The sequence below is a fragment of the Aegilops tauschii genome, chromosome 7 (genome assembly GCF_002575655.3).
Source record: "Aegilops tauschii subsp. strangulata cultivar AL8/78 chromosome 7, Aet v6.0, whole genome shotgun sequence".
Taxonomy (NCBI): Eukaryota; Viridiplantae; Streptophyta; class Magnoliopsida; order Poales; family Poaceae; genus Aegilops; species Aegilops tauschii.
Window position 1 is genome coordinate 99,845,501 of NC_053041.3, and position 12,888 is coordinate 99,858,388.

Sequence of the window (12,888 nt, forward strand, 5' to 3'; positions counted from 1 at the left end):
AGAGTCAACCTCGATGTAGAGCTTCGCCTGCTCCGCCTTCATCACGCGCAGGTCAGCCTCCTTCGATGCGTGCGCCTGCGATGCTGTGACGCCCGTCTCGACGAAGAGCCGCTCGTACTCGAGCTCACGTCGGATGCGCCCTTCCATCTCCTCCTGATCCCTCGCCGACCGCTCGAGGAGCTCCTCCTGCCCCGGGGGGAGGTAGTCCTCGGGTCCGATGGCGCCTCGGCGCGACGGCGCATCGGGCACGGCATCCTCCGGCTCCCTCTTCACCGGAACAAGCTGTGAGCTCGATGCGCCCGCGGATGAGCACCCCGCGGAACCGTGGCCGGATGAGCACCCTGCTGAACCATGGCCGGATGAGCTCCCCGCGGACCAGTTGCCGGAGGAGGGGCGGCGGCGACGGCCGCGCTTGAGCTCGAACTCCTCGAGCTCGCGGCGGTTGAATGCCGGCGGCGGCCGGGCACCGTGGTTGAGCCACCGACGCGCCCCCCGCTTGCACGCAGCGTCAGATCTGGCGCGGCGGCGGCGCTCCGCCTCATCCCCCGAGTCGTCCATGGCGGTCCAAGGCTCGCCGGCGGCGACAAATCGAGCGGCGCGGTGGGGGATTGGAGGGGAACGCGGCTGCGGGGTGATAGGGTTTCGACCTGCATCTGCCCCACAAACCCGTAGTTATAGTGGCTCGGGGGTTGCGTTTGGGGGCTGCGACAAAAATATTTACGGGCCGGACACCGATGCGGGCTCTGGTCTGGCCAGAATAATGGGCCGAGCCCGTATAATCGCCGGAATTATGCGGGTTTGCGCCGGATGCGGGGTCTGCTAGAGTTGCTCTAATCCTACCTTTCCGAGGCAAAGACATAGTTTAACCCTTTGCAGCTCTCCACCAGAAAGATTTGCAACCTGCCTGTCCATGAGTTCCTCAATTTTCATTGGTTTCATGACATCAGATCTGAACTGAGCTTGCGTGCATGATCCAGGTATTTTCTCGTGCAGAAGGTCCCTCACTGACACTGTAGAGCTATGTTTGGAGACCAATTCCTGACGCTTGTATGAGACAGTATATGCAGGCATGCCAACTTGCTCATCACCTACTTCGTCTGGTTTCGATTCCCCTGCCTGAAAAAAGGCAAAAGACAATCGATGAAACTGCTAAACAAAATAGGCCTGTAGGTAGCTGCCAGGCATATTTGAGGGAAAGGGTTATACCAGCATACGAATAAATGTTGTCTTCCCGGTACCATTCTCACCAAGCATGACAATTATTTGGGAACCATTAAAGCTACCTTCTGTGACCGAAAGCTTGAAGTCACGTCTTGTTTTGATCATGGCAGGATAGTTGTAGCATTGGTGTATCTGACCCTCTGTTTTCTCCTCGGGTAGACTCGGTGACCTAAGAAGCAAAGCAACATTGCCTTAGATACAAGATCACATCGCAAGTACTAAATTGGCGCTCTAATGAGAAACTGTTTGTCCATAATCTTAGTATCCTTACTCTAAATGTGAGTTTCTCCTCACGGAAACGCAAATTTTCTGTTGGTATGAAGCCATTTAGGAAAATGTTAATTCCTTCTCTGATTGAAGAGGGTAAAGTAACAACACCATATGCTCCCGGAGTCCCATAAAGACAACATATGTAGTCTGATAAGTAGTCGAGAATGCTAAGATCATGCTCCACAACAATTACATAACTGCAAAATATGAAGTGCGTATTTTCTCTTAGCTGTATAATGAATAAATCAAATTACTAGGACTCTTATATTTTGTGAGATAATTGAGACGCATGTCCTCTTTACCTTTTGGGTTGAAGCAATGAACGGATAGCTTGTGCAGCTTTCAACCTTTGTTTCACGTCGAGATAGCAGGATGGTTCATCAAATATATAAATGTCTGCCTCCTTCATGGCACGAGCAGCAATAGCAAATCTTTGCAGCTCACCACCAGATAAACCTGAGACGTCTTGGTCCATAACTTTATTCAGTTCAAGAAAATCACATAACGTGTCCTTCACTTGTCTCTCATCTACCGTGTTAAGAAGGTCCCCAACCTTCCCTTTAACAGATTTTCGAATATTGTCAACATATTGAGGTTTCATAGTTGCCTGAAACCATGCACCGTAGATGTTATGTTACACAGAATGCACAACACGGCTTAATGTAAAAATTACCACATACAAGTAATAAGCTAAAATACACAGGAAGGAAGCAGAAATTTCATCGAATTACGAACTAATGATACTATATGCTGGTATTCACAGCTATTCAGAAGAAAATATTTCGCAACAATTCTCACGTACAAGAAAATGTCTAAATGTAAACTGAAATATTTGTTATCACGTAGAAGAAAATATATTCTACAATTATCAGCTACATTATCATATTTCCTATTTGATTTCAAAATCGTCGATGCACAATGAAAATTTAGAATAACAGTAGAAATAATTATTAGGAATCAAATTCTTTTTTGTGGGTATCCACTACAACATAATAGAATCGCTAGTGATATTAGTTTCATGAGTTGCATTCATAGATTAGTAGGAGAGCTGCATTCATAGATTACTGTAGGAGTACCTTCATGTTATCTCCCACTAGACGAGTGAAGTATTTATGAAGTTCAGATCCACGGAAATACCTAAAAATTTCATCCCAACTTGGGGCATCCTGCAAAAGTTGTCAATTTTTTTTGAAAAGAAACATAGAAACTTTATTCATTTGCGATAACAAGTACATCGTTTATGAGGAGGGATACAATTCACTCAAGAGCTCCTCAAACCAGTTCAAAGATGAAGAAAATCTAGCTAACTTAGCAAGTTCATGTGCGACCCTATTTGCTTCTCTATTACAATGCTCAAATTTAGTAATGGGAAAGTCACATGCTAAAAAATAACAATCGTCAAACACTGCCGCCGCTATACTAGATGACCGTCCTCCATTGTTCATGGTTTCGATAACCTCCATGTTATCTGAGTTAATAACTAAGCGGTTGCAGCCCGCCCGTTGAGCAATAGATAGACCATATCTAAGCGCCATAGCTTCAGCCGTCAGAACGTCCGTGCACCAATCAATTCTCCAATTCCCCCTGCAATGAATTTTCCTTTATCATCTCTCAAAACAGCACCAGCCGTGCCCCTGAGCCGGTCATGATCAAAAGAGGCATCCACATTAAGTTTTAAAAACCCCCTTGGAGGTTGGACCCAACCTCCTCTTTTCATCGTAGCCTTTGGTGATATAGCCAAAACATTGTTTAACGTAATTGCACGAATTCCCATGGAGATCTGGTTAGCGTCTTGGGTTTTCTCCTTATGGACCAGTTTTCGCCTCTCCCACCATAAATACCAAGTTGAAATTGCAATTAATTCACGGACATTTGGAATACCCAAGATCATAAGCTCCCGTTCAGGCATAGAAAGCAAGAATTCAAGCACCGCCTCACCAGCATAATCAACTTCGCACGCTCTTATAATGACCTGATCTAGACCCAGTTTTTTCCAAACCTCCTTTGCTTTCTGACACTGAAATAATATATGCTTTGTAACCTCTGATCCAAAGGAACATGCCGGACAATTGGGGGTAACCTTTATATGTCTATTCGCCAAATTAACTCTACACGGGAGGGTGCCATGCAGTGTGCGCCAAATGAAAATTTTAACCTTCGATGGACAAGATAATTTCCAAATCTCACTCCAAATAGGATTGATAGTCATATGTCCCATATCATCGGTTCTCCTTAATTTCCCCCCGTGTTGGTGTTCCCATTGCACTGCATAGGCTGATCGAACAGAAAAAGTTCCATTCTTTGAATAGCTCCAAGCGACAAAATCTGACATATCATGTTGTGACAAAGGAATTGCAAGGACCCTTTGTGCATCAACTGGCCAGAACATTTGTGTGATTACTTTTTGTCCCAATTACTAGTAGCAGGATCAATTAAATCAGATACCCTTGAGATCAAATTACTCCCTCTCGGTGTGATTACTTTTCTATTTGCACAATTAGGAATACAAGCATCTTCCCAAATATCAATGTTGTGACCATTTCCAACACGCCAAATATAACCAAGATTTAGACAATTAACCCCTGCCATAATACTTTGCCAAGTAAAAGAAGAGCCCTTTTTTAGCTTTGTATTCAATAAATCACTGTTTGGGAAATATTTAGCCCTCAACACGGTAGCACATAAGGAGTCTGGATTTTCAATAATACGCCACGCTTGTTTTGCCAGCATTGCTAGGTTGAAACAATGAATATCCCGGAATCCCATGCCCATTTGATTTTTGGGTACACACATTTTTCACCAAGCCATCCAATGCATCCGCTTCTGATGATCCTCGTCCCCCCACCAGAAATGAGATATCGCATTAGTGATTCCCTTACAATTTTTTTTAGGAATTTTAAAGACGGACATCGCATAGGTGGGGATAGCTTGTATAACAGATTTCGGGAGGATTTCCTTCCCTCCCGCGGATAAAAGTTTTTCTTTCCATCCACTTATCTTCATGATGATACGGTCAATCAGATACTGAAAACAGTCAGATTTATCCATACCCACATTAGCCGGTAACCCCAGATATTTATCACTTAGAGCTTCAGTCATGATATTGAGTGTTGTACATAGTTGCTCCTTGATTTCCACTTTTGTATTGGGGCTGAAAAATATACTCGATTTATCAACACTGATCAATTGCCCCGATGCTTTACAATACGAGTCCAGAATGGTTTTCAAAGCCTCTGTATTGTGAATACTTGCCTTCATTAGGATCAATGAGTCATCCGCAAAAAGAAGATTCGTAATCGGTGGTGCCTCTCTACACACTTTCACACCCTCAATTTTCCCACTTTCCTCCGCATGTGACAAGAGAGCATACAGCCCCTCAGTACATAGCAAAAATAAATAAGGCGATAACGGGTCTCCTTGTCATAAACCTCTGGATGGCTTAAAACTCTCAGTTTCTTCCGAATTAAATCTAACTCGATATTCAACGGTAGAAACACATTGCATGATAAAATTGACCCAACTCTCTTGGAAGCCTAATCTCAACATGATCTCCTTCAGAAAAACCCACTCCACTCGGTCATAAGCTTTATGCATATCAAGTTTGATCGCGCACAATCCTTCCTTTCCATCCCTTTTATTTTTTATTTTGTGAAAACATTCATAAGCCACTAAAACATTATCAGTAATCATTCGTCCAGGTACAAAAGCACTCTGTGTCGGGCTAATAATTTCTGGAAGGAAAACCTTCAATCGAGCAGCCACCATTTTGGATATAACCTTGTACACAACATTACACAGGCTAATTGGTCTGAACTGAGTTACCTTATCTGGTGAATTAATCTTCGGGATCATCACTATCGCAGTATCATTCCAGCCTTCCGGGATAGTGCATGTATTCACGGCTTGCAGCACTTCTTGGATGAGATCATCCCCCAGCATAGGCCAAAATCTTTTATGAAAAATAGCATGGAGTCCGTCAGGGCCCGGGGCCTTTAAATCTCCTATATCAAAAAGGGCTTTTCGGACATCATCAGCCATATAAGGCACCAAGAGGGCATTATTCATCTCATCTGACACTCTTTTCCTAACGAGGGATAAAACTTCCATACTCAGCTGCCCCACTTCAGAGGTAAAAAGGTTTGAGAACTAACTCCTAATATGATTCTTTAATTCCACTCCTTGTCGCCAAACACCAGTATCATCAAGAAGTTTTTTAATGTTATTCCTTTTCTTCCTGGCCGATGCGGCATTGTGAAAAAAGATGTATTACGATCTCCATGCATCAACCAGTTTGCTCTTCCTCTCTGTAGCCAAAAAATTTCCTCTTGATCTAACAAATTCTCGATGAGAACAAGGACTTCCTTCTGGCGAGAGCGAGATTCCGCATTCATTGGTCCCCGCCTCAACTTTTCCAGCTCTTTTTTTAATTTACTTATCCTTCTCTTTGGTCCTTTTAGAGTCTCTCGGTCCCAGGTGTGTAAATCAGCCTGCACTGCCTGTGTACCTGCCGCAAGAGACGGACCAACACCTGCTAGTTTGGCCTTTTCCCATGCTGTTCGCACAATTTCTCCCACCGTCTCTTCTTTAAGCCATCTAGCCTCAAATTGCTTCACACGGATTTTTGGGCTATTGAAAATATTCTCACCGTAATATTCTGTGTCAAGGATTAAGGGACGATGATCAGAATGCACATGCTCCTCATTGATGATGCCCGCCTTTGGGAATTTATTTGACCATTCGACATTGCATACAGCCCTATCAAGTCTCTCCCTAATCTCCCCTCTCCTCCAAGTGAAACAGCCGCCGACATATCCCAGATCATATAACCCACAATCTCCCAAACAATTCCGAAATTCTTGCATCATTGCATTTGGTCTTGGGTTACCTCCATCCTTTTCATGAGAATACATAATTTCATTAAAATCACCAAGAACAACCCACGGATACGAGGCATTAGAATGTAAAGTGCGAAGGTCGGACCAAGATAAATATTTTTCATTCCAGGCCGGATGACCATAAAACCCCGTAAAGCGCCAATCCACATTATTCTCATTCATAAATATTACATCAATAAAATACGGAGACAAGTAGTTCAATTCAACTTTATTCTCCTTTTGATAATATAATACAAGACCACCAGCCTTACCATCACTCTCTGATAAAAACATGGAATTAAAACCTAATTTACAACGTAGCTCGTCAGCCTTTATTTTATTTAAATGTGATTCAGATAGAAAAACTAGCTTTGGGTTCACCCGTCCTTGGAGCTCCATGGGCTCACGAACTGCCATGGGGGAGAGCATACCACGGCAGTTCCATCCTAGAATTTTCATTTGGCCCGGCGGACCTCCTCCTCGAAGGCCGCCGATGCGCCAGTTTCTTCCTTCTCTTCACCAACTGACTCCCCTCCCTGTTGCACATACTCCTCCTCCTTCTCTTCTAACTCCTTCGCGACATGTGTCACAGCACCATAAACATCCTTCACTCTTTCTACTCTACCAGTACACACTCGTTTTGAAGAAACACTCACGTCGCCGTATAGTAAACGCTCATAACTATCCATCTCTTTCTCAAAAGAAAACTCCAAGTCACTTCCTGTGCGTGGAGCGTCGTGTATGTGTTTTCTTTTTTTACCTATTACTATCCTACGAGCATCTTCCGCTCTCTCACTCCTTCCCTTTTTCTCTTTCTTCCCCATCCTCTTTAGCTGGCCCCGCTTATGATTCTTATTAGCACTAAATTTAAACAACACATTTTCATCCGTGGCGTCAACCGCCGCCACAGATCCCGAGAGCCTCGCAGCAACAGCCCCCGACAGGGCCTCTAGCACACCTGGCTGGAACAACAGTTGGTCTTGAAGATTCGTGGCTGTCGAAAAACACTTAACAGCCCCTTGTGATGCTCCATTTGCAAAGCCGGGCACACCCAGGTTCAGTCCCTCCTGGCCACTAGTGACACCCAAACGGGCCGCATCAGCCATAGCGGATTTGAGGACACTGGGGGCCTCCAGCCACTGTTGTGCAGCGCCCTCCGGGGCAGGAGGCCCGCCCGTGAGTCCTTGGCCCTCCTGGTCAGCAGTTTTCTGCCGGTGAACTGCAGCTGGTACAGCAGACTTGGAGGTGCTGAAACCCCCTGGCTGCATCCCCTCCTGACCAAACATCACACCCGATTGGGTGAGCATCAGGGACGCCAGTCCTTGGCCCTCCTGGCCAAGGCCTGTAGATGCCTTCGGCGCTGCAACCCGGCCCACCTGACCGAGCGCAGCACCGACAAGAGTCGGTGAAGGAGCCTCCGACGCCCGGCCCTCCTGGCCAAGAGGGAAACTAGGCTGGGCCGCCTTTGGCACTGCAGCCCGGCCCTCCTGACCGAGCGCAGCACCGATAGGAGTCGATGAAGGAGCCTCCGACGCCCGGCCATCCTGACTGAGCGCAACACCGATAGGAGTCGATGAAGGAGCCTCTAACGCCCGGCCCTCCTGGCCGAGCAGGAAACTAGGCTGGGCCGCCTTTGGCGCTACATTCCCGTCCTTGTCGGAGACAGTGAGCACACTCACCGCCTTAGCCACTTTGACGACGACACCCTCCATAGCCTTTGACTTGTTTTTGTTGTCGGGTGCGATGACCGAAGACTGCTCACCTCTAGGAAAACCTCCTAAGATAACCTCTCTCTTGTGTGACCCTTGACCCTTCCAGTAAGCGTCTACACTAAGATTTTTTTGGGTAGATAGCTACTCTCTTTTCTTTTGGAATACTACACAAACGCTCGGAAGTATGACCTATAAGCCCACAGCACTCACAATACTGAGGTAGTTTTTCATACCGGACATCCTGCAAAAGTTGTCAATTAGTTCCATAACCTATCAGTATTGGCTCCCCAATAAAAAAAACCCAGTATTGGCACAACAAGATAGCAAACATAAATCAATGTCACTTACTATGAAATTACCCAAGTTCGGTTTTAAAATCCCGGCCAATATTTGAAGTGCAGTAGTTTTCCCAATACCGTTTGTGCCCACCCAAGCCCAAAACATGGCCAGGATTTGGAACAGGAAGTCTACGAAATCACTAATTAAGGAGTACTTGTTGCAAAGAACACTCCATCTTCCCAGCTCACGACAAGTGGCGCACATGCAGCGCGCCACTTGTCGCAACCTGGGAGTTTTCCCTTTTTTCGTAGATTCGTTTATTCAAAACGTTTTATCTCTTAAACCGTGCGTCCAAATCTCAAACCGTTTTCACCATTAGATTCCTCGCGTGGAGATCTTCAAAACTACATCCCATGTTGATAGGTTTTGACAAACTTTTTTTCACGAAAAAAACTGGACGAAAAAAACCGGACGAAAAAACCAAACCGGGAGCACGGTTTTTTCCCTTTCCAAAAGAGGCACACCCGTGCCTCTCGCGAAATCACAACCGTGCCTCTCGTGGAAGCAAAACTGTGACTCTCGTGGAAAGAAAAAAACAGAAAACACGTTTTTTCCCTTTTTGAAAGAGGCACGCCCGTGACTCTCGCGAAAGCACAACCGTGCCTCTGGCAAGAGCAAAACCGTGACTCTCGCGAAAGAAAAAAAAAACAGAAAACGCGTATTTTTTCCCTTTTCGAGAGGCACGGCCGTGACTCTCACAAAAGCACAACCATGCCTCTCGCGGGAGCAAAACCGTGACTCTCGCGAAAGAGAAAAAAACAGAAAGCGTTTTGTTTTTCCCTTTCCGAGAGGCACGGCCGTGACTCTCACAAAAGCACAACCGTGCCTCTCGCGAAAGTAAAACCGTGACTCTCGCGAAAGAAAAAACAGAAAACACGTTTTTTTCGTTTCCGAAAGGCACGGCAGTGACTCTCGCTAAAGCACAACCATGCCTCTCGCGAAAAAAAATGTGACTTTTCACGAAAGAAAAAAAAATAAACGCGCTTTTTCGCGCAAATTTTTTTTTCAATTTTTTTTGTCGAAACGCTAAGGAAGACCGGGGAAAAACCAAAACGTCGAAAAAAACCCTGAAAAAAAACCGTTTAAAAAGCCGAAAACGCGTGTGAAAAAATAAAAAAAAATAAAATCTGAAGGGAGCATCCAGAGCGCGACACGTGACGAATAGCTGAGAGCGCGCCAAGTGGCGCTGATCGTTGCGAGGCTCCCGAAGGAGCGCTCGTTAACTAGTTGCTCCCGAAAGCCTACAAAAGATTTAAAATGTTTGTCAGGAACAGCTGAGGCAGACCGAGTCACCAGCTCCGAGCTCCTATTTGGCGTGTTCTGTGGCAAATACACGCCCCATCGCACAGGGTGTGCCGACTGGGCCGGCCCATTCGGTGCACCGCGAATACATGGGTGAAAAATCGCAAAAACAGTACCACACGTTGGCTAGGAATAGAACACGGGACTCCTTGCGCGAGCTCGCTGCTACCCACTTGTACGATCGAAGAGATCAGTCAACAGAAACACAGCAGAAGGCCAAAAGAAACTAACGACAGTCTCAGACTTAACACTGTTTCACAAAATCCCGAACAATTTTTCACAAACGCAATTTTCTTAGGAAATCGAAAAAATTCTGAATTTCCCAAACAATTTTCAAAAACATGAAGATTTTTAGAATTCATGAATAAATTTTTTAAAGAACGATTTTTTTTTGAATTTTGAGAACAAATTTGGAAGCGCGAACATTTTATTAAATACGTGACAAAATTTTGAAATCCGGAACATTTTTGAAGTCTTTGAAAAAAAAATTGTGAAATGCGACCATTTTTTGAAAAACACAAACAGATTTTAAATTTTCAGAGCAATTTTTGAACATATTTTGCAAAATGCGAACACTTTTTGAATTTGACAACATTTGATTTTTTTTGGAAACATGAACAAATTTTGAATATCTTGAGTTTTTTCAAAAAAGATAACAAAAGAGAAAAAGAAATAAAAAATCAAAAATGAAAGAAACTGAAAAGCTGAAAAAAAGAGAAAAGGAAAAAGAAGCAGAAAAAACAAAAAATGAAAAGAAGAAGGAAAAACAAAAAGAAAAAAAACCAGAAAAACCCGGTTCAACAACATTCTGGAAGGTTCCCAAAACCGTCTAGGAACCATCCAGAAGGTTCCCAAAACCGGAAATTGATTCCACGGAAGAAAGAGATAATTGGGCGGGCCCATGTACGCTCAAACATGAGCGGTCGTTGGGCAACTTGCCGCGGAATGCGGTAAATAGGGTTTTCCTCAGCAGCTCGACTGCAATAACTGGGACTTAAGGACAGCGGTGGGATGATCGAATATTATAGAATGAGAAAGATTTGTCTACCTGTTGAGCTTGAACGAATTCGGCCCGTACCGATGTGTCGTCTCTTGTCAAGACTACTTGGCAAGTTAATAATTTGGATGGCATTGAAGGGACATACCTGTAAGAGTACCATCACAACAGAAAGTTATTAAGATTCCATTTCATATTTGATAGATTAGTACCCAGAAATAACCCCAAAAGGAAAAGTAGCTAGACCTTCACGCAAATAGCACATCCAATGCATAGATCCTCCGAAATTAAAGACAACTTGGATGATGCAGTAATTTCTATGCACTGACATCCTGTAAACGTATGAAAAGAATCAGCAGTCTATAACAGAAACAGTGGCAAAGTAAAGTGATCTCTCATTAGACAAATTCATCTTGGGTCCAAAATTTGAACTATGGAAAAATCTAATTTAATTTTTCTTGAGAAAAAGCAAAGGCTTGTCAGTGAATTTATAGAGAAACAAGGTTATGTACAGGCTGTCAAAGGGCCACACCCAAATTTACAAGGCTACAATCCTACGAGCTAGAACCATTCGAAGTATCACCATAATGCAATACTCCCCTCTTCGCCCAGAGTCGAGCCTCAGCCTGAATTGTGTCAAGTGGGATAGCAATGTTGGGTTGCATGCTAGCGAAGATGGCCATGTTCCACTGCACCCAAATCCACCAAGGTGTGAGAATGACCATCAAAGAGTTTACCTTTCTTGGGTGTAGGGGGTGGAGTGGACGGTCCAATATCGCCAATCCAAAAAGATTTCCCTCAGGTTGGGAGCCAGACAATCAATCATATTTGTGATAGCACCTCATACTCATATCACAAGGTATGCAAGATGTGCCGGCCATTATATATGGATCTGGTTCATGCTTATCTCCGTTTGACCAAAAAGCACACGGCGCACCCACGGGGGCGGGCGGGGGGGGGGGGGGGGTTGTCAAGCCTATCCTAGCAATCCTTTTCGTGGTCCAACCCAATATTGGCAAGCGAGAGCTAGATGAAGAACTCCATCCTTGGTGATGTCCTAGCAAGCCTTCCAGGATTTCAATTCCTTGATGTTCGTGATCCAACGTCTATCCACGGTAGCTTTATGGATAGTACGACATTTCTGAATGGACCCCTGACTAAAAATAAGTAGCTTAGGCGCCATCTCGGAGGTAGCCCTACCATCTAGCCAATCAATCCTACCAAGAAGAGAATGTTACGTCACCAACCCGTTCTTGGTGGATGAAGAGAATGCACTTTTGGGGGAGAATTGCCGAGTAATACAACAACTACGTGGATGTCACATCAAGCTGCACCCAAGGCTCTCTTGGGCATCATTGGGGTACCATCAAATACCAATTCAACCAAAGGTCCGTTTGTATTAATCAAGTGAACCATGCACCACCAAGCGGTGTGGTTGTCTCGAAGTATGACCCTATTATACAAGAACTTTTCAAGCAACACAACAAGAAGTACAAATCACAAGCCCTTCAGATTGTACCATTGCTACAAATAACTTTGCATCAATGATAAGAGGGTTAGGAGAAACGATGAGACCACACCAAATAGATCAAGGTTAAGCATAACCGTTGAGGAATGACGAGAACGATGACGATGCCAACAAGAGACCAGATGGCAACATATTGCAAAAGAGAGCAAGAAGTGAGTATCAAGAAAGCCTTGGCGTCCGAACGCAAGGAAGATAGGGTGGCTAGATGGAATGATCTCAAGTTGTTGGAGGACAAAAAATAGAGATCAAAGTAGGCAGACGAAGAGAGCAAGTTGAAAGCGGAGGAGCGTAGGCTTGCACTCGAGGGTGAGAGGCTTTAGAATGCAAAGAAGGCCAAACAACGTGCTATCATGTTACTGAACCCAACCTGAATTGATGATACTCTAAAAAGTTTTGGGAGCTCACTCGTGGGGAGATCTTGATTCAAATAGAGGTTTCTCTTTGGAATGGTGATGGTGACCGTGTGGATGGCGGTGATGATGAATGCGGTGCTGGTGGTGATAGTGATGGCCGTGTGGATATGGGGGTGGCCATGGAGATGGTGTTGATTTTTTTGGCGAGGATGGTGCTTGAGTTCGTGCATGCCTTTGGTTGGGATCGATCCACAACATAAAACATGCTAAGTTGTGATTATTTTGTATCAAA

The 12,888-nt window shown here is 44.7% G+C and overlaps 1 pseudogene; it reads right to left on the minus strand.

Annotated features, from left to right (window-relative positions):
* LOC109781462 (ABC transporter E family member 2-like) overlaps positions 1-12,888 on the minus strand; it is a 46,538-nt pseudogene that overhangs the window by 1,358 nt on the left and 32,292 nt on the right.